At 41.8% G+C, this 19,259-nt stretch overlaps 1 protein-coding gene across 4 annotated transcripts in view; it reads right to left on the bottom strand.

The window, feature by feature from the left end:
* The window catches only part of ARL15 (ARF like GTPase 15), a 415,307-nt gene that overhangs the window by 206,263 nt on the left and 189,785 nt on the right, over positions 1 to 19,259 (bottom strand). The window lies entirely within an intron of this gene.

Genomic DNA, 19,259 nt, shown 5'->3' with positions numbered 1-19,259 from the left:
ACTAATAAGGCTTTATGGATTTTGAGACTAGAAAGACCTGGAGAGACTGTCCAGTCCAACTGTCTGAGGAAATTGGGGCCAAGAGAGGTGAAGTGAGTAATCCCCATTCAACTGTCTAGTCAATCACAAAACTGAGATTTGCATCTGAGTAGACAACCTATCCAGGGAGGGCATGGGCATTCCCTACTACATCATGATGACTGCTTCCTTTACTTCCATTCAATTCATGAATAGCATAGGCAGCGTCTATATGGGGTGGTGGTGGTGGGGGGGGTTGAGGCTTATTGGTTAAACAACAAAAATTAGATAAAGGTATTTCATCAATTTAGTGCATATGATCAAGTCTTAACTAGTTAGTAACTACATGTTAGCCATCCACTGAATATTTAGCTCCTATACTGAATATACTGTGCTAAGTGTAGGGGTACAAAGATTAAGGACTGGAGTTGGCATGCACTAACTGGCAAAGGCCAAACGTATGCCTCTCTTTCCAACTCTGTGTTCAAGGACACCATACTGGAAGCTCGAAACTGGAGAGGGGGGGAATATTTTCACCATCAAAATCAACAACAGCTATCACCAGGTCTTTTCTTCCCCTGTAGGTCAGCACACCACTGGATGATATGAATAAGCCCACATTTTTCTGGGAGAAATAGAAAGAAAAAAAAAAGTAATAAAGCACTGTGGCAGAGATACTCCTTAAGCGGAGATGAGAGTAAGAGAGTAGGCATCTCAACTGGACTGGGTAATTCTCTTCAAAAATAGCAGTTACCAAACACCTACCATTTATTAAGCACTTTCTACATTCCAGGCACAGTGCTAGGTGTTTTCAAAAGAAGGGCCCATATAATTCTTACAACCACCCTAAGAGGGAGGTGTAATTGATTCAGGTGTAATTAAAACTAATTTTCAGATTTTAAAATCCAGGGTATTTGTCATAATACTTTGCTGAAACAACCAGCTATATAATAACATCAAGGACACTTAATGTTGAGTAGCCCCCAAAATGTAAAGATAGGGATATGAATAGGGGTGATGCAGATCAGGCAACAGCCAACCAAGAAAGCAGAACAAAACAAAATTAAGCCAGAGATTATTTAATATAGGTAGTTAGTGGCATAAGTGATGGCTGAACTGAGAAAGCAACAGAGGCACCACAATTATCAACACCCTAGGCCAGGTTCCCTAGGAACAGAGTCTGAGATGGCATTTCTTGAACACCTAAATACAGACAGTACTATCAGGAGAAACCAGGAGTGAAAAAAGCAAGCTAGAATTGGGAGAGAGCTAGGCAAAGATATGGTTTCAGAAATCGAGCCTCAGCTTGACCCAATGAGGAGCTCTAGAGCATGGACTGAACCACAGAAGTTGTCCAGTCCAAAGGCAAGGGGGCTGGGCTGCTATACCCCTGTACAGTCATTGGCCATGAGCCACTCCTAGGGAACAGGAGGGGGTAGGGTTGTGATCTCATACTCTCCCAGACATATTTGGTTGAGGCAATGACGGTCAGCCAAGAGCAGGCCTCTGGAGAAGGGTACAGGTGTGAGTCATTAGCAGCCAATACCCGCAGCAGCTGGGAGATGGATGCACTGGCCCAGTAAAGGAGATCTGGGTACGATACCAACAGCATCTGCTACAAGCTACATCCAGACATTATCCATATGCTAGAGAACCATCCATAAGCTTGAGGAGCAAAAGTAGCAGCAGTGCTACCTGATGGTAAACGATTAAAATAAAAATACTGTGCATGTACATATCTGTACATAACTTATTACAAATTTTACTAAAGGATGTGCAGCACACCATTTTTACCTAATATATGCAACATGCTTTACTGTAAATTCTATAGAGCTCATTAATGCTCACAAAATGGTTTCATGATTTTGCCCAACTTTTGTATCCATAGTCAACCAACAGTTGCAACTGACCAAGTACATGACCAAAATAAACGTTGATTCTGCTAAGTGTTTTACATGTATTAACTCATTTATCATTGACAATCTTAAATTGAGAGCCATAAGAGTACCTGCCTCTTACCAATAATAAAACTAAGACATGAAACAATTACATAACGTGGCCAAGGTTACACACCTAAAATATATATTTAGGTCTAATGTGATTGAAATAGAAGAATCATTGACTGGGAAAGTGATAAAACTAAACAAAGAACTCTATTACCACATAAGCCAAGAGGGGGGATAAAAAAAAAGCAACTTATTAGAGTAAAAGGTACTAAGTGCCTATATATATTAATGCTCAGAGTAGGAACATGTCCAAGAACATTTCCAGCCAATTAATTCAATGAATAGTATTATGAAGTACTATTCTATACAAGTCACTGAGCAAGAACCTGTAAGAAATATTTAAAAATCCGTTATTCCCCTTAGATCAAATCCTCAAATTCTTTCAAGTAATAACTACAACAAGGCCTGTAAATACATCAGAGGGAATCAATACGGCCATAGCGTTAAGAGGGTGTGCAGAGAAAGTATAAAGAGAAGAATACTGGTTGCATGTTCCAATGGAACTCTTCCACTGGAAATACATGGGACATACTCAAAATTCAACTCATGAGGCTCATCTCTTTCAACAAGAAACTATTTCCATCCGCCACACTTAGGAGCACATAAGACACCTGAAAATAGTGAGACAAAATGATGGTGAGCCTAATGACTGTGTTGGTGGATGAAACAAACCCAAAGGGAAATGTCAAAATTTCTTAAAATGTCCCATCTATGACATAGTAGGTGAATAATACATTAATAGTGCAAAGACCCTTTTCTTTAGTCTGCTACCACACAGTTATCTGCCCAGTCTTAGCATGTCTGATGTTCATCATAAACACTGGGCTTGGAATTCGAAATTCCAGGTCAGCCTTTTGCCCAATGGCTTTGGTCAGCAGCAGCCTAAACCCAGATTAGGGCCCAGGAAACCCAGCAGTGTGGTGAAGGGTCATATAAAGTTGGTCAGTCTGGCTGAGTGGACCTTAGTTTAGCCACCACATTAAAATGAGAAATGGATATGTCATTAACCCAGCTGCCAGATGCTTTGAGAAGTGAGCCTAACTGGGAAAATTTGAAACACCCATTTGATGTCCACATCCCAGTGTTCCTCATCCACAAACCGAGTCCAAAGGGAGTAACACAACGCAGGACATCACATCTAAGAGTGGTCTGGGGCCACTCATTTTAATGACTGAATAGTGCATGCTTTGTGTCACTTAAATTGTTATGTAAAAAGGTTAAACACCCAACTCAAACCCAGCCTGTATTTTGTATACTGATTAAAAAACAAAGGGGTATCTTAATAGTAGAGAGGGTCTGTTACTGCCTTACTAAATGTTGTGGAGCCCTTGGTAATCTAAGAGTTCATTCTGAGAGCCAGTCAACCAGGAGAGCCTGATTCATGCCACTACAAGAGGAAAGACAAAAGACAGGAGCATAACACGTCTTCATTATGCAAGGTTCTTTCTAAAGGCACGCTATGGCAACTACGGACAACTTTTCTATGGTACATTATGGACAACTATGGACATTCTCTTACTATTCATTAATTCATCTAACAAGATGACTACTGAGCACCTGGCACCATCCCAGGTGCTGGGGACATAGTAGCAAACAAAACAGACAAAAACTTCAGTCTTCATAGCGCTTACATTCCTTACCAGCAGAGCCAGCCTAGGATTATAGAGGTTAAAAATGCCAAGTATTTGTTTTCCAAGCTCTAACAGCATGGACAGATTATTCAGTTCTAGCAAACTAGGACTCAACGAAGGTCTGCTGGGAGCTTCTGGGGAAAAAATGTACCCCTCAATAAAAAGATGCCCAAAGAGAGCCACCTCTCTCTCATTTTTTGATTTCATTAGGTGATAAGATGATGCTTTGAACTGTGTTAACTTCTCGCAGTCTTGAAGGAGAGACACCAACACACTGAGGACATCAGCGGGAAGATAGAAAGACCCTGCGTCCTTGAGAACACTGCTGAGCAGCAGTACCAACCACCGACATTATAAGAACCCCTTAATTCTGGAGTACAGTAAATGCCTATTATTCAAGCCAATTTTAGAAGACTATTTTGTTATTCACAGCCAAAAAATTCTCAGCTCCCTTAAGTTAAAAGGCCATAAATAGGTTTCTTATAACAGTTTTTCTTTGAAAGATAGACCCAATGAGCTCAAAACAAAATAAAACAAACAAACAAAACAGGGATATACAGAAGTCAACAATAAAAAGTTGTCCAAAGTTGTCCCTATGGGGGAGGGGCAGCGGGTAGGCTGTCCTTATGGAAAATCTCATCTCCAGACCAGTGATATCTAACCAAACTTTTATGTGATAAAGTAATTTTTTATCTGTGCTTTCCAGCATGGTAACCACTAGCCACGGTGGCTACTGAGCACTTGAAATGCGGCCAGTGCAACTGAAGAACTGAATTTTATTTAAATTTACTTAAATAGGAAGTTCAGACGCCACATATGGCTGATGGCTACTGTACTGGACAGTGCATTCTAGATACTCCTCTAACTTTTTGCTGACTGCTAGAAACCCCTAAGACAAGAACAGTTAGAGATCTAATCCTGTCTCTCAAAGGAAAAGCAGGTAGCCATACTGGTGGAGGAGCAGGTGTGGTCAGTCTGATCCAGAGACGGTTTGCCGAGGGGCTATGTATGGCTAACCAGGACGAGGGCATCCACTGGGCTCGGCAGAGAGTGAGGATGAGGACTCAAGGCTGTCTTCTCTTTCCACCTCTTACCACAGTCTTAAGAAAATGAAGTAGAATAAGATTATTTTCCCTCTGGAAAACTTAGTAAGATTGGAGAACCCATAAACGAAGCCAATTTTGGAGAATTTTAATTGTAAATTGGTTCTTCAAATCTTAGAGAAGGAGGATGTATCCTCAGAACAAAAGTCACCTCAGCAGTATTACTTTAAGAAGAATGGTTTGCAGCATGGGGAGAAAATGTTCAAAGAGCAGGACAGAAAGAAGGCATAGAACAGTAATACTTTTAAATTCTTTTTTTTACCCCTCCCATCTGTGGAGTCTTGGGTCTTTCTGATGGGTGGTTCCTTTCATTCTTTTCATCTTCTCTACACCAAACTCACTCAACCTATTTTTAAAATTTAAAAACTGAAATACTAGGAGTTCGGGAGGACTAAAACATATATACCTAAACTCAAACTTTTGTTATGGACCCCCCACCCCCAGCCCCACCCCCCAAAACCCAAAATATCTTAAATTAAGCCCTCCTTAAATGGTCAATAAAGTACAAAAATGTGAAGATTCAAAATCAAGTTCTCCTAAGGGAGGTGTCTTGTCCTATTTTGTTTTCAGAGGGGGGGGAAAAACACTCTTGATAATAAAAAAATTTTAGGAAAATTTACGAAAAACAAAAATGTGGTCTGCATGATGGGAGGAGAACCACCACTGAACAGGATAAACGGTTGAGCCGGAGGAGACCACAGTCCTCAGGCGCACAGAGAGATATGCTGAGAACACCCACGTAGAATATAGACGATTAACACATAGTCGTCATCCACGCCCCGCCTCACCGACATATTACATCACATCTAACCTTGTAAAGGTGTTTATATACATCACCTCACTCAACTTTTTAGGAGTTATTATCCTTCTTTAATGGATGAAGAAATTAGGACAGAAAGTTGAACCACTTTTCTCCATATCCAGCTAATAAATGGGAGATACAGGATTCAAATTTTGGACTGATACCAAAGACCATGTATTCTTTTCTACTACATGATGCTGCTTCCCCGAGAGTGTAAGAGGCTCCAATGAAAGGGAGAGAAGAGGAGCAAAGGCATTCCAGTGGGGAGGGAGTGGCTGGGAGCACAAGCTAAGAGGAGAAACTAGGAGTGGGTGGGTGGTGGGGCACAGTGAAGAGAAGGCGCATAAGAAGTCTCAGCTAGTGACAAGTAATGGCCAGTGTGAACACAGAATATGGATGGCTTCGTAAACCAGGCAGTGTCGGGGCATGAGGCAGCAGCAAATGGAGAATTACTACAGAGCCCTGGGGGACACGACCTGGGTAGTCTCTTCTTGCTTAAGGGTCTCGTTGACTACCCATTACCTCGTAGTACTTAGGGCAGACGGTACTACCTACCCATAGCCGAGCTTCTTCCAGTCCTAAAGTGCCAAGTCTCTAGATTTCATAAACCTTAAAAATGAATACTCTCCATATTCCTGGACATACAGCTAACTGCACAGCTTGAAAAAGATTCGCTTAGTAAGGTATTCCTGTATTTATTAGAAATACAATTTCTTAGGGCGGGGTAAAAAATGTAGGCAAGAGAGAAAAAGAGTTCTTCCTTCTCCCAAAGGGTGTAAGAGAACACGTCAACAAATAGTTTCTGGCTTATTTTGGATTCCCCCAGGTGCAAAGGGTTTATTCAAGCGGTGAATACAGAAAATGCTAGTGGCAGAGTGAGGAAGTGGGAGAGGGAAAGAGACAACCCACAAAAAGAGCTATCCAAACAGCAACCACTGTGGGTAGCCTGAACTGACTCATGCCAGAACTGGGAGCCAGGCACCAGTGGTGAAGCATGTGGGGCCTCGTCCACCTACCTCCCATTAGTGGTTGCTTGAGGAAGACGGCACATTATTTTCCTAGCATGTCCAGCTTTGCCAAGGCACCGTGGTCTCAATAATTCTTGAGAGCGAAGGGCCTAAGACCCCATAGGGGTTTTAGAATTGTACATACTTGTTATCTTTAATATGCAAAAGGGACCACTGGGATCCACTAAAACTCAGGCATATTTGGAACTCTTTTCCAGCAGAAATAAACGTGTTACACGGAACTACCTTTATGCTCACCCGATCTCCCGTCCAAAGATAGGTCAGCCAGAGTTGGGAGTGCAATCGCAAAATTAAGAGGTCTATATAGGAATTGTACTAATCTCCTCAGTCTCATTATGTTGGAATTCTAACCCAGTGGTCACATGCTTTAGGGCCTAGAAAGGTTATTACAACACGTGCAGCCTTGGAATCTGAACTTCAAATAGCACATCCCCAGGAACTTCGGAAGCAGGTGGTCCTCAGCCTACCTTTGAAAAAACAAAATGCCCAACACTATACAAAAGCTAATACACCAATTGCCCTTTTCTCATGTTATCCTGCCCCTCAACAAGGATTCTGGATGCCTGGGTTACTCAAAGCACAACTGTACATCGCTACCTTCACCTTCAAGTTCTAACTGTACCTGAGGACTCTGCCTGCCACCTGATATCCTGCCCTTCTCTACTTCTCACTCTGGTCCACATCCTCAACCACTTTCCATCTGGATCACCAGGATGGACTTCTAACTGGTCTCCTTGCTTCTGTCCTGGCCATGCTCTGATGACATAATTAATACTGATCCAGGAAACTAGCTCAAGTTCTATTGCCACTTTACTCAAAAACATCAAATGCCTATAAAATTTCAAATTCCCAAATGACACAATTTAGCATTTACAGTTCTCTGTGATTTGGCTCCAAAGGGACCCTCCTACTCCGTCTCTCCATTCCTTTCCCTATACCCTCCACAAATGCAACTTGCTCTCTCCCAGACCAGACCAGGCTTCCACCGTCACACCTTCGGTTGTGTTATCCCCCTTGCCTGGAGTTCCTGCCATGTCTGTTCTCTCCTCAGGTCCTGTACAGGGAAATCACCACCTGCCCTCCTTGGACCAGATCACCTATTTCACCAAGCCTTCCAACAGTCTTCCAGCTGGAAAGAACGTCTCAGAAACTCTTAATCTCTTTCTCTCGGTGCTCTTCGTAATACTTTATACCCTGTAGCATAGTTATCTGAATGCACATTTCATCTTCCCAAAGAGCCATCTGGGAGTTCTGTGCCTTTGCGTGCCTCATTTATTTTCACACTCTGAATGCCTCTAACATAGTCTTACACAATCACTATTTTTTCAGGGAATTGGTTAATCTTTTATACAATGTTTACTCAGATTTCTCACATGCAGAATGTAGAGTTCACTCAACAAAACATTTCACGATACTGAAATAAGCTATCTTCTGGGTGGATGGTGGTAGTTTGTTGGCTTACTGTTACTAGCACGTAGTTTTTATGTTTCTGGGACATACTCCGTTCTGCAAAGAATCGCTCATCCGATGTTTTCGATTTAAAAAAATTTTAACTCTGTATACACAATAAAATTACACACTCCAGTCACAGGTTTTTGCCTTCCTCAGAGTTCTGTTTTAGTATTGGGAGAGGTGCAGCCACATGGGTGCACGTGCGGAGCACCGTACTAAAGCACAACTGAGAACGTTACCCCGTGCTCTCCGGGGTCCATCAGCCTGTCCTGATGCCCCACAGAACAAGCAGCTCTGAGGAACTGAAAGTGTAGAAAGAAAAAGCTGTGGGAAGAGTTGTGGGAAAATGTTCCCTTCTGTGCTCCCGTAAAAGCCAAGGGCCTACTGCCTAGAAGACCCACAAAACCAAGGTGACCACTATGTGCAGAGCTCCAAATGTTTACTAAGCAGCAAACTCCTGGGCTATTGGCCTAACACAAAAAGCAAAAAGCACATTTTGTAGTATTCTGGAAAATCTAGTGCCCAGACTAGGAAAGCTAATCTGGGAACAATTTTGTTGCAATTGCCATTGACCAAAGCAACAAATTGGGAAGAGCCACAACGAGAATTTTCTGGCTGAAATGGAAGGCATTTGTTCCATACTCAGGGTGAAATACAATCTTTAATACTGTGGAGAGGCTATGGCATCTAGCGTAGCCTACCATCGCTCCCCCCCCCAAGTATTTTTTATTGTAAAGTTTACACCAACTGTGTGACAAAATTGACAAATAACACGAGGTTCTAGATGAACATAAATTCACGGCCCACAGAAAAAGTTTACAACCATTTACTGTCTCATCCTACATAGCAATAAAGAATAATTAGGACAACAGATTATAAGCTTTGACCTTCAAAGGTAGAATACTGGGCTCTTACTCTAACTGTAATTTCTATTCTGCGATTAATTTGACCTCAAAACATTACTAATAACCTACTCATGTAATAAAATCTTAAGGGCATTCTGCTTGGTCCATAACACTTATTTGATCCCGCTCATATTTACCCTTTTGTCTTTTAATACTATCATTCTCTCTCTTTTTTAAAGATTTATCTGTTTGAGAGAAAGAGAGAGAGAATGTGCACACGAGCAGGGATGGGGAGGAGCAGAGGGCCAAGCAGGGAACCCAATGTGGGGCTCCATCCAGGGACCCTAAGATCGTGACCTGAATGGAAGGCAGACACTTAACCAACGGAGCCACCCAGGTACCCCAATACTCTGTCATTCTTGATGGAATTGTTTATCCTAACTCCTAAAGGGAGATTTAAGTTTTCTCTCATGGACTCTTTCCTTCTGTTCTATTTGTTGCCACCCTATGGATTATACAAGTTCAATGAGGGTTCATGTTTAGGCAGCATGAAAGAGTAAGTGGTGTGGGGGGGGGGAAGCTAATATACATTATAATCTGATTTCTGTAATTAGACAAGACAATGTACTTTATAAATCATAAATAAATAGGGGCAGTTGTCAGCCTAGGGATCACTTAAGCTCCAAAACTTTTGGAAGGCTCCAATTTTTTCAGAATTTGGCACACACAATTTTCCTTGGAAATAAGGCAAGCACTACAGTTGGGTTTGGTCTTGAAAAGCAGGTTAGCTGGGAAAGAGGGTAGGACAGTGGAATGATTAGCACAGACTCTGAAGTCAGACTCACTGGGTTCAAAATCTAGTTTCACTGCATGTCATCTCCGTGACCTCAGATAACTGGCTCAGCTGTTCTAAGCCTTGGGGTTTCCCTTTGATAAAAGGGAAAATTAATACTACTTAGGTATCCAATAGAATAGCTGGGATTAAATGAGATAACTCATTTGGCACATTGCTTGGAATAGTCTATTTATTCATTAAATGTAGTTTTTTTTTTTTTATTGTTTCTATTATCACTGGGCCACCATTTAAGCCTATACTAACCTGAGTTCTAAGGCCTGGAAGGAAAAGTCTACCAGGCGCTGAAAGAAACCGGGCAAAGGAGAGCACGTTTCTCTGCAATTTCCAGTACAGCCAATGCTATAAAAAACAAACCACGTTTTTATATGAGGTGGACCCTTTCTTCTTTCTAGTAACTCTCTTCTTTATCCTGTGTCTTTATCCTATATCTCTGTCCTGTATCTCCCACAGCATCTAGTACTTTATATTCTCCAATTTCTTCCTCCCCCATTGTTGGCGTGGGGAAATCTGAACATCAAAGAGACTTGTCCCCTTCAGATGAGTATGCACGTTCCTTTACTACCAGCAGTCTTCAGCTGGGTTTCTAAAGAAACTGTGATTTATCAATTTAACATTAAGACGACACCCACATTTTATAGGATGAGAAAACCCCAACTGGTCACTACTACAAACTGATCTCACGTGTGTCAGTGTACCTTGAGGAGTGGCTGTAACCCAGAAGGCTGACATATGGTGGATATACACACAGCTATTTTTACACTTTACATTTCCCTCCCTTTTGCTATGAAGTCGTGGATCATAAAAAAACCAGTGCATTTATTCAGCAACTCGTATGACTGCACTAGCAAGAGCTCAAGAAACGTGGGTTAAGGTAGGGTTACCATTTCAGGGCAAGTTTTTTTTTTTTTTTTTTTAAGGACTACTTTTCTTTTTTTTTTAAATAATTTTTTATGTTATGTTAGTCACCATACAGTATATCCTTAGTTTTTGATGTAGTGTTCCATGATTCATTATTCGCATATAACACCCAGTGCACCATGCAATATGTGCCCTCCTTAATACCCATCACCAGCCTATCCCAGTCCCCCACCCCCCTCCCCTCTGAAGCCCTCAGTTTGTTTCCCAGAGTCCATAGTCTCTCATGGTTCATTCCCCCTTCTGTTTACCCCTTCATTCTTCCCTTCCTTCTCCTACCGATCTCCCTATTTCTTATGTTCCATAAATGAGTGAAACCATATGATAATTCTCTTTCTCTGCTTGGCTTATTTCACTTAGTATAATCTCCTCCAGTCCTGTCCATGTTGCTGCAAATGTTGGGTAATCGTTTTTTCTGATGGCTGAGTAATATTCCATTGTATATATGGACCATATCTTTTTTTTTTAATGTTTTTTTATTATATTATGTTAGTCACCATACAGTACATCCCTGGGTTCTAACGTAAAGTTCAATGATTCATCAGTTGCATATAACACCCAGTGCACCATGCAATATGTGCCCTCCTTACTACCCATCACCAGCCTATCCCATTCCCCCACCCTCCTCCCCTCTGAAGCCCTCAGTTTGTTTCTCAGAGTCCATAGTCTCTCATGGTTCATTCCCCCTTCTGATTACCCCCCTTTCTTTATCCCTTTATTCTCCTACCGATCTTCCTAGTTCTTATGTTCCATAGATGAAAGAAACCATATGATAATTGTCTTTCTCTGCTTGACTTATTTCACTTAGCATTATCTCCTCCAGTGCCGTCCATGTTGCAGCAAATGTTGAAAACTCGTTCTTTTTGATAGCTGAGTAATATTCCATTGTATATATGGACCACAACTTCTTAATCCAGTCATCTGTTGAAGGGCATCTCGGCTCATTCCACGATTTAGCTATTGTGGACAAAGCTGCTATGAACATTGGGGTGCATATGGCCCTTCTCTTCACTACGGACCACATCTTCTTAATCCAGTCATCTGTTGAAGAGCATCTCGGCTCCCTCCACAATTTAGCTATTGTGGACAATGCTGCTATGAACATTGGGGTGCATACGGCCCTTCTCTTCACTACGTCTGTATCTTTGGGGTAAATACCCAGTAGTGTAATTGCTGGATCATAGGATAGCTCAATTTTTAACTTTTTAAGGGACCTCCACACTGTTTTCCAGAGTGGCTGTACCAACTTGCATTCCCACCAACAGTGTAAGAGGGATCCCCTTTCTCCACATCCTCTCCAACATTTGTTGTTTCCTGCCTTGTCAATTTTTGCCATTCTAACAGGCATAAGGTGGTATCTCAATGTGGTTTTGATTTGAATTTCCCTGATGGCTAATGATTTTGAACATTTTTTCATGTGTCTGTTAGCCATTTGTATGTCTTCATTGGAAAAGTGTCTGTTCGTATCTTCCACCCATTTTTTTTTTTAAGATTTTATTTATTTATGTGACAGAGAGACAGCCAGAGAGAGAGGGAACACAGCAGGCGAGTGAGAGAGGAAGAAGCAGGCTCCCAGCAGAGGAGCCTGATGTGGGACTCGATCCCGGAACGCCGGGATCACGCCCTGAGCCGAAGGCAGACGCTTTAACGACTGCGCTACCCAGGCGCCCCCTTCCACCCATTTTTTGATTTGATTATTTGTTTCTTGTGTATTGAGTTTGAGAAGTTCTTTGTAGATTTTGGATACCAGTCTTTTTTTTTTTTTTTTTAAAGATTTTATTTATTTATTTGACAGAGACAGCCAGCGAGAGAGGGAACACAAGCAGGGGGAGTAGGAGAGGAAGAGGCAGGCTCCCAGCGGAGGAGCCTGATGTGGGGCTCCATCCCAGAACGCTTAATGACTGAGCCACCCAGGCGCCCCTTGGATGCTAGTCTTTTATCTGTAGTGTCATTTACAAATATTTTCTCCCATTCCGTGGGCTGCCTCTTAGTTTTTTTGACTGTTTCCTTGGCTGTGCAGAAGCTTTTTATCTTGATGAAGTCCCACTAGTTCATTTTTTCTTTTGTTTCTCTTGCCTTTGGAGATGTGTCATGAAAAAGTTGCTGTGGCCGATGTCAAAGAGGTTGCAGCCTATGTTCTCCTCTAGGATTTTGATGGATTCCTGTCTCACATTGAGGTCTTTCATCCATTTGGAGTTTATCTTTGTGTATGGTGTGAGAGAGTGGTCAAGTTTCATTCTTCTGCATGTAGCTGACCAATTTTCCCAGCACCATTTATTGAAGAGACTGTCTTTTTTCCACCGGATGTTTTTTCCTGCTTTGTCAAAGATGAGTTGCCCAAAGAGCCGAGGGTCCATTTCTGGGTTCTCTATTCTGTTGGTCTATGTGCCTATTTTTGTGCCAGTACCATGCTGTCTTTGTGATCACAGCTTCGTAGTATAGCTTGAAATCCGGCAACGTGATGCCCCCAGCTTTGTTTCTCCTTTTCAACAATTCCTTGGCTATTTGGGGCCTTTTCTGGTTCCACACAAATTTAAGGGCTGTTTGTTTCAGTTCTTTGAAAAATGTCCTTGGTATTTTGATTGGGATTGCATTGAAAGTGTAGATTGCTCTGGGTAGCATGGACATTTTAACTATGTTTATTCTTCTGATCCATGAGCATGGAATATTTTTCCATCTTTTTGTGTCTTCTTCAAGATGTCTTTCAAGAGTGATTTGTAGTTTCTAGAATACAGATTCTTTAAGTCTCTGGTTAATTCTGAGATAACGTACGATTTTTGGTGCTATTGCAAATGGAATGGATTCCCTAATTTCTCTTTCTTCAGTTTCATTGTTCGTGTATATAAAGGACTACTTTTAAATAAAATGTAGATGCATTACAAGTAGGAAAAAGTAAGCAAAACTAGGTACAAAAGGAGCTCTTTTTCTCAGGAATTTTTGCATCTGTTTATAACCCACTTTCTCACACTCACACCTTTTTTGTAGCTTTTCTCTAAACATGCCACTTTCATCAGGTCTCTATCAATTAACTTTGCTAAGTATACTCAAGATCTTCCTTGCTCAATGGGTTCACTACTATGTCTCCAGGTGTCTCTGCAGACTCTGACACAGAGCAGCCTCTCTGTATTTGTTGATGAAGTTAATAAGTGAATGAAAGGATGAATACGTGCATTATTTGCCCACGCACTGGAGTATCAGCAGTCTCATTTTTATATAGTCTAAAATACCCTTTAATGCTCCTTTTTAAAAAAAGCTTTTATTATTTTAGAGAGAGCACAAGTGAGGGGGGGGAGAGAGAATCCCAAGCAGACTCCCGCTGAGTGTGGAGCAAGATGCACAGCTCGATCTCACGACCCTGAGATCATGACTTGACCAGAAACCAAGAGTGGGCCGCTTAACCAACTGAGCCACCCAGGCGCCCCTCCCTCACGCTTCCTTTCACCATTCTTGCCTGAAATACTCTTCTGAGCTTCTGTCTAAAGCAGGGCAGTTCCTTTTTGTCCTTGGAAGTAAGTTTTCCCTCTGTCCTTTGAAACTGCCATTATAAAATGAATACTAGTGATAAGTTCAGTCCACTTCAGACAATTCCAAATGAATAAACTCTATAAGCATGGCTGGATGAATGACTCATTAAAATATCCTTAATGTACTTGGCCTTCCTTTTTTACACAATTACTATATATTTAAATGAGATTAACCCACTACATCACACATACCATTAAACAGATTTCTTCATGTGTAACTATATCACTAAATCAATAATTGCCACCTTCTGTCTTTGAAGCTCCGCGATGTCTCCGATAATCTCAAGAGGCAAGTGGAACTCTCAAAATGAAATTAACTTTAATTAACGTTAAAATAAAAGTATGTATGCATCATGCAGCACTTTGGGGGCAGAGGGTTACACAAAATAGAGAGTCAGAGCATAAAAAGATTAGGAATCAGTGCACTAGCCAAAGAGAAGATAAATGAGTTTGAAACACTGCCTGAGGTTAAGCACTTCACGTCCAAATACAGTTTCCCATGAAGAACACACTCAAAAGAAAAGAGACAGCATGAAGGAAGAGTCCAAGAGGGCGGAGGAGTAAGAGACCTAAATTTTGTCTGGTCCCAGGACTTCAGCTAGATAGCTATCAAACCACTCTGAACACCTACGAACTCAACTGGAGAACGAAGAAAAGAATGTAACAGAACAGAAAAGCGACCACTTTCTGCAAGGTCGGATGTGCAGAGAAGTGAATCTGAGGCGATACAGGGGAAGAGAGACCTCGCTGGGAGGGAGCCACCGTCAGCCCGCTGCTGGCAAGTGATAGAGCAGCGAGCACAAAATCGGAACTTGTAGAAGTCCGCTCCCGTGAGGGACATCGCTCTGGTGGCTAAGCGCACGGGGGGCGGGGGGGAGCCCCTCGCTGGGACAGCGTGGTCTCAGGACCCTCAGGGTCACAGGAAGACCGGGGGGTGCCTAAGTGCGGCGGAGCTCCCAGGTACTGGGGAGCGAAGCCGGCTACAAAGAGTGAGCTGGGGATGGGGCTCCCAGCTTGGGGTGGCCATAAACCGCAATCCGCGGCCCAGTTGGGTCACTGCTCTCTGAGCGGGGGCCCAACAAGCGGCAGCTCCAGGGAGACTGACCTTCCTCCCCCGGAAGGAGCGGTATAGGAGCGGCCGCAGGAATCTGCTGGGTTTGGAGACTCGGAACAGGCCACAAGCCAGAGTTAGAAATGCTCTGGCACAGGCCGGGTGAACAGCAAGTGTGGCCAGAGACCAGGGAGACAGGCGTGAGTGACTGCTTTTCTCTGAGGGCGCACTGAGGAGGGGCCCCTAAGCTCTGGGATCCTCAGGGGCGGGAGACTGGGAGGCCGCCATTTTCATTCTCATCCTCTAAAGCTGTGCGGAAAAGCCTTCAGGGAACAAAAGCTTCAGAGAGCAAACCTGAGCTGATTACTTACCCTGGCCCCTGGCAAGGGCGATGCCACTCTGCCCAGGCAAAGACACTGGAGAATCACTGCAACACGCCCCTCCCCCAGATCAGCAAGAACATGCAGCCAAGACCAAGTGCACCCATCAATGGGAACTGCAAAACCCCAGCGCTAGGGGAATACAGCACAGAGAATTCATGGCTTTTTCTCCATGATCCTTTAGTCTCTCAACGTTAATTTTTTAAATTTTTTCTTTTTTTAAAATTTTTTCTTCTTTCCTTTTTCAATCAATTTCTTATTTTAATGACTCCTTTTTAAAATCTTTTCAAATCTTCATTTATACAATTACATTCTATCCCATCATTGTATGTAATCTTATTTGTGTGTGTGTATATACATATACATATATGTGTGTGTGTGTGTGTGTGTGTGTGTGTGTGTATGATTTCTTTCTTTAAAATTTTGGGATGCAGTTTCCTCTAACAGACCAAAATGCACCTAAAATCTAGTGTATGGCTCTATTCTATTCACCAGCCTGATCATTTTTTTTTCTCTCCCCCTCCCCCCCCAGTTTTGGGTTTCTTCTGATTTGTTTAGTGTATATTTCTCTGGGGTCATTGTTACCCTTTCAGCATTTTGTTCTCTTGTTCATCTATTCTACTCTCAACAAAATGACAGAACGGAAAAAGTCACCTCAAAAAATAGTAAAAGAGGGAGTACCGACTGCCTGGGACCTAATCAATAGGGACATTAGTAAGATGTCAGAACTAGAGGTCAGAGTAACGATTATAGAGACACTAACTGGGTTTAAAAAAAAGCATAGAAGACACTAGAGAATCTAATTCTGGAGAAATAAAATCTAACCAAGCAGAAATCAAAACGGCTATTAATGAGGTGCAATAAAAAATGGAGGCTCCAATTGCTAGGATAAATGAGGCAGAAGGGAGAATTAGTGATATAGAAGACCAAATAATGGAGAATAAAGAAGCTGAGAAAAAGAGAGATAAACAACTACTGCATCACGAGGGAAGAATCCGAGAGATAAGTGATACCATAAAGTGAAACAATATTAGAATAATTGGGATCCTAGATGTGGGGGGGGGGGGAGAAGGTATACTGGAGCAAATTATAGCAGAGAACTTCCCTAATTTGGGAAGGAAACAGGCATCCAAGTCCAGAAGGCACAGAGAACCCCCCCAAAAGCAATAAAAATAGGTCAACACCCCGACATCTAACAGTAAAACTTACAAACTCAGAGACAAAGAGAAAATCCTGAAAGCTGCGGGCAAGAGGTCTGTAACCTACAGTGGTAGAAACATTAGATTAGGGGCGCCTGGGTGGCATAGTCGTTAAGCGTCTGCCTTCGGCTCAGGGCGTGATGCCGGTGTTCTGGGATCGAGCCCCACGTCAGGCTCCTCTGCTGGGAGCCTGCTTCTTCCTCTCCCACTCCCCCTGCCTGTGTTCCCTCTCTCGCTGGCTGTCTCTCTCTGTCAAATAAATAAAATCTTAAAAAAAAATTATAAAAAAAAAAAAGAAACATTAGATTAGCAGCAGACCTATCCACAGAGACCTGGAAGGCCAGAAAGGACCTGAATGATATAGTCAGGGTGCTCAATGAGAAAAATATTCAGCCAAGAATACTTTATCCAGCGAGGCTGAAAATAGGAGTGATAAAAGCTTCCAGGACAAACAGAAAATAAAAGAATTTGTGACCATCAAACCAGCCCTACGAGAAATATCGAAAGGGGTCCTCTAAGCAAAGAGAGCCCAAAAGTAACATAGACCAGAAAGGAACAGAGACAATATACAGTAATAGTCACCTTACAGGGAATACAATGGCACCAAATTCATATCTTTCAATAGTTACGTTGAATGTAAATGGGCTAAATGCCCCAATCAAAAGACACAGGGTAGCAGACTGGATAAAAAAGCAAGACCCATTGATGTGCTGTCTGCAAGAGACTCATTTTATATGCAAAGACACCTTCAGATTTTAAGTGAGGTGGTGGAAAACCATTTATCATGCTAATGGGCATCCAAGGAAAGCTGGGGTGGCAATCCTTATATCAGAAAAATTAGATTATAAGCCAAAGACTGTAATAAGAGATGAGGAAGGACACTATATCATATTTAAAGGGCCTATCCAACAAGATCTAACAATTGTAAATATTTATGCCCCAAACATGAGCAGCCAATTACATGAACCAATTAATAATAAAATTAAAGAAAACATTGATAATAATACAATAATTGTAGGGGACTTTAACAGCCCCCTCACTGCAATGGACAGATCATCTAAGCAAAAGATCAACAAGGAAATAAGGGCTTTAAATGACACACTGGACCAGACGGACTTCACAGATACATTCAGAACATTCCATCCCAAAGCTACAGAATACACATTCTTCTCTACTGCACATGGAACATTCTCCAGAATAGATCACATACTGGGTCACAAATGAGGTCTCAACCGGTACCAAAAGATTGCGATCATTCCCTGCATATTTTCAGACCACAATGCTCTGAAACTCAAACTCAATCACAAAAAGAAAGTTGGAACGAACTCAAATACATGGAGGCTAAAGAGCACCCTACTGAAGAATGAACACATCAACCAGGAAATTAAAGAAGAATTTTTTAAAATCATGGAAACAAATGAAAATGAAAACATAATTGTGCAAAACCTTTGGGATGCAGCAAAGGAGGTCCTAAGAGGAATGTATATAGCAATACAAGCCTTTCTCAAGAAATAAGAAAGGTCTCGAATACATAACCTAATCTTACACCTAAAGGAGTTGGAGAAAGAACAGCAAATAAACCTTAAACCCAGCAAGAGAAGAGAATTAATAAAGAAGATTAGAGCAGAAATCAATGAAATAGAAACCAAAAGAACAGCAGAACAGATCAGATCAACAAAACTAGGAGCTGGTTCTTTGAAAGAATAAGATTGATTAAACCCCCAGCCAGATGTATCAAAAAGAAAAGAGAAAGGAGCCAAATAAAATCATGAATGAAAGAGGAGAGATCACAACCAATGCCAAAGAAATACAAACAATTATAAGAACATATTATGAGCAACTATATGCCAACAAATTAGACAATCTGGAAGAAACGGATGCATTCCTAGAGATGTATAAACTACCAAAGCTGGACCAGGAAGAAACAGAAAATCTGAACAGACCCATAACCAGCAAGGAAATTGAAGCACTAATCAAAAATCTCCCACCAAACAAGAGCCCAGGGCTAGATGGCTTCCCAGGGGAATTCTATCAAACATTTAAAGAATTAATACCTATTCTTCCACAGCTGTTTCCAAAAATAGAAATGGAAGGAACACTTCCAAACTCTATGAGGCCAGCATTACCTTTTTCCCAAAACCAGACCAAGATGCCACCAAAAAGGAGTATTACAGACCAATATCCCTGATGAACATGGATGCCAAAACTCTCACCAAGATACTAGCCAACAGGATCCAACAGTCCATTAAAAGGATTATTCACCACAACCAAGCGGGATTTACTCCAGAGCTGCAAGGATGGTTTAATATCTGCAAATCAATCAATGTGATACACTACATTAATAAAAGAAAGGACAAGAACCATATGATCCTCTCAATAGATGCAGAAAAAGTAAAGTACAGCATCCTTTCTTGATTAAAACTCTTCATAGTGTAGGGACAGAGGGAAC

The sequence above is a fragment of the Ursus americanus genome, chromosome 15 (genome assembly GCF_024610735.1).
Source record: "Ursus americanus isolate L20-20 chromosome 15, mUrsAme1.1.p, whole genome shotgun sequence".
Lineage (NCBI taxonomy): Eukaryota > Metazoa > Chordata > Mammalia > Carnivora > Ursidae > Ursus > Ursus americanus.
This window is presented reverse-complemented; position numbering and strand designations above follow the sequence as displayed.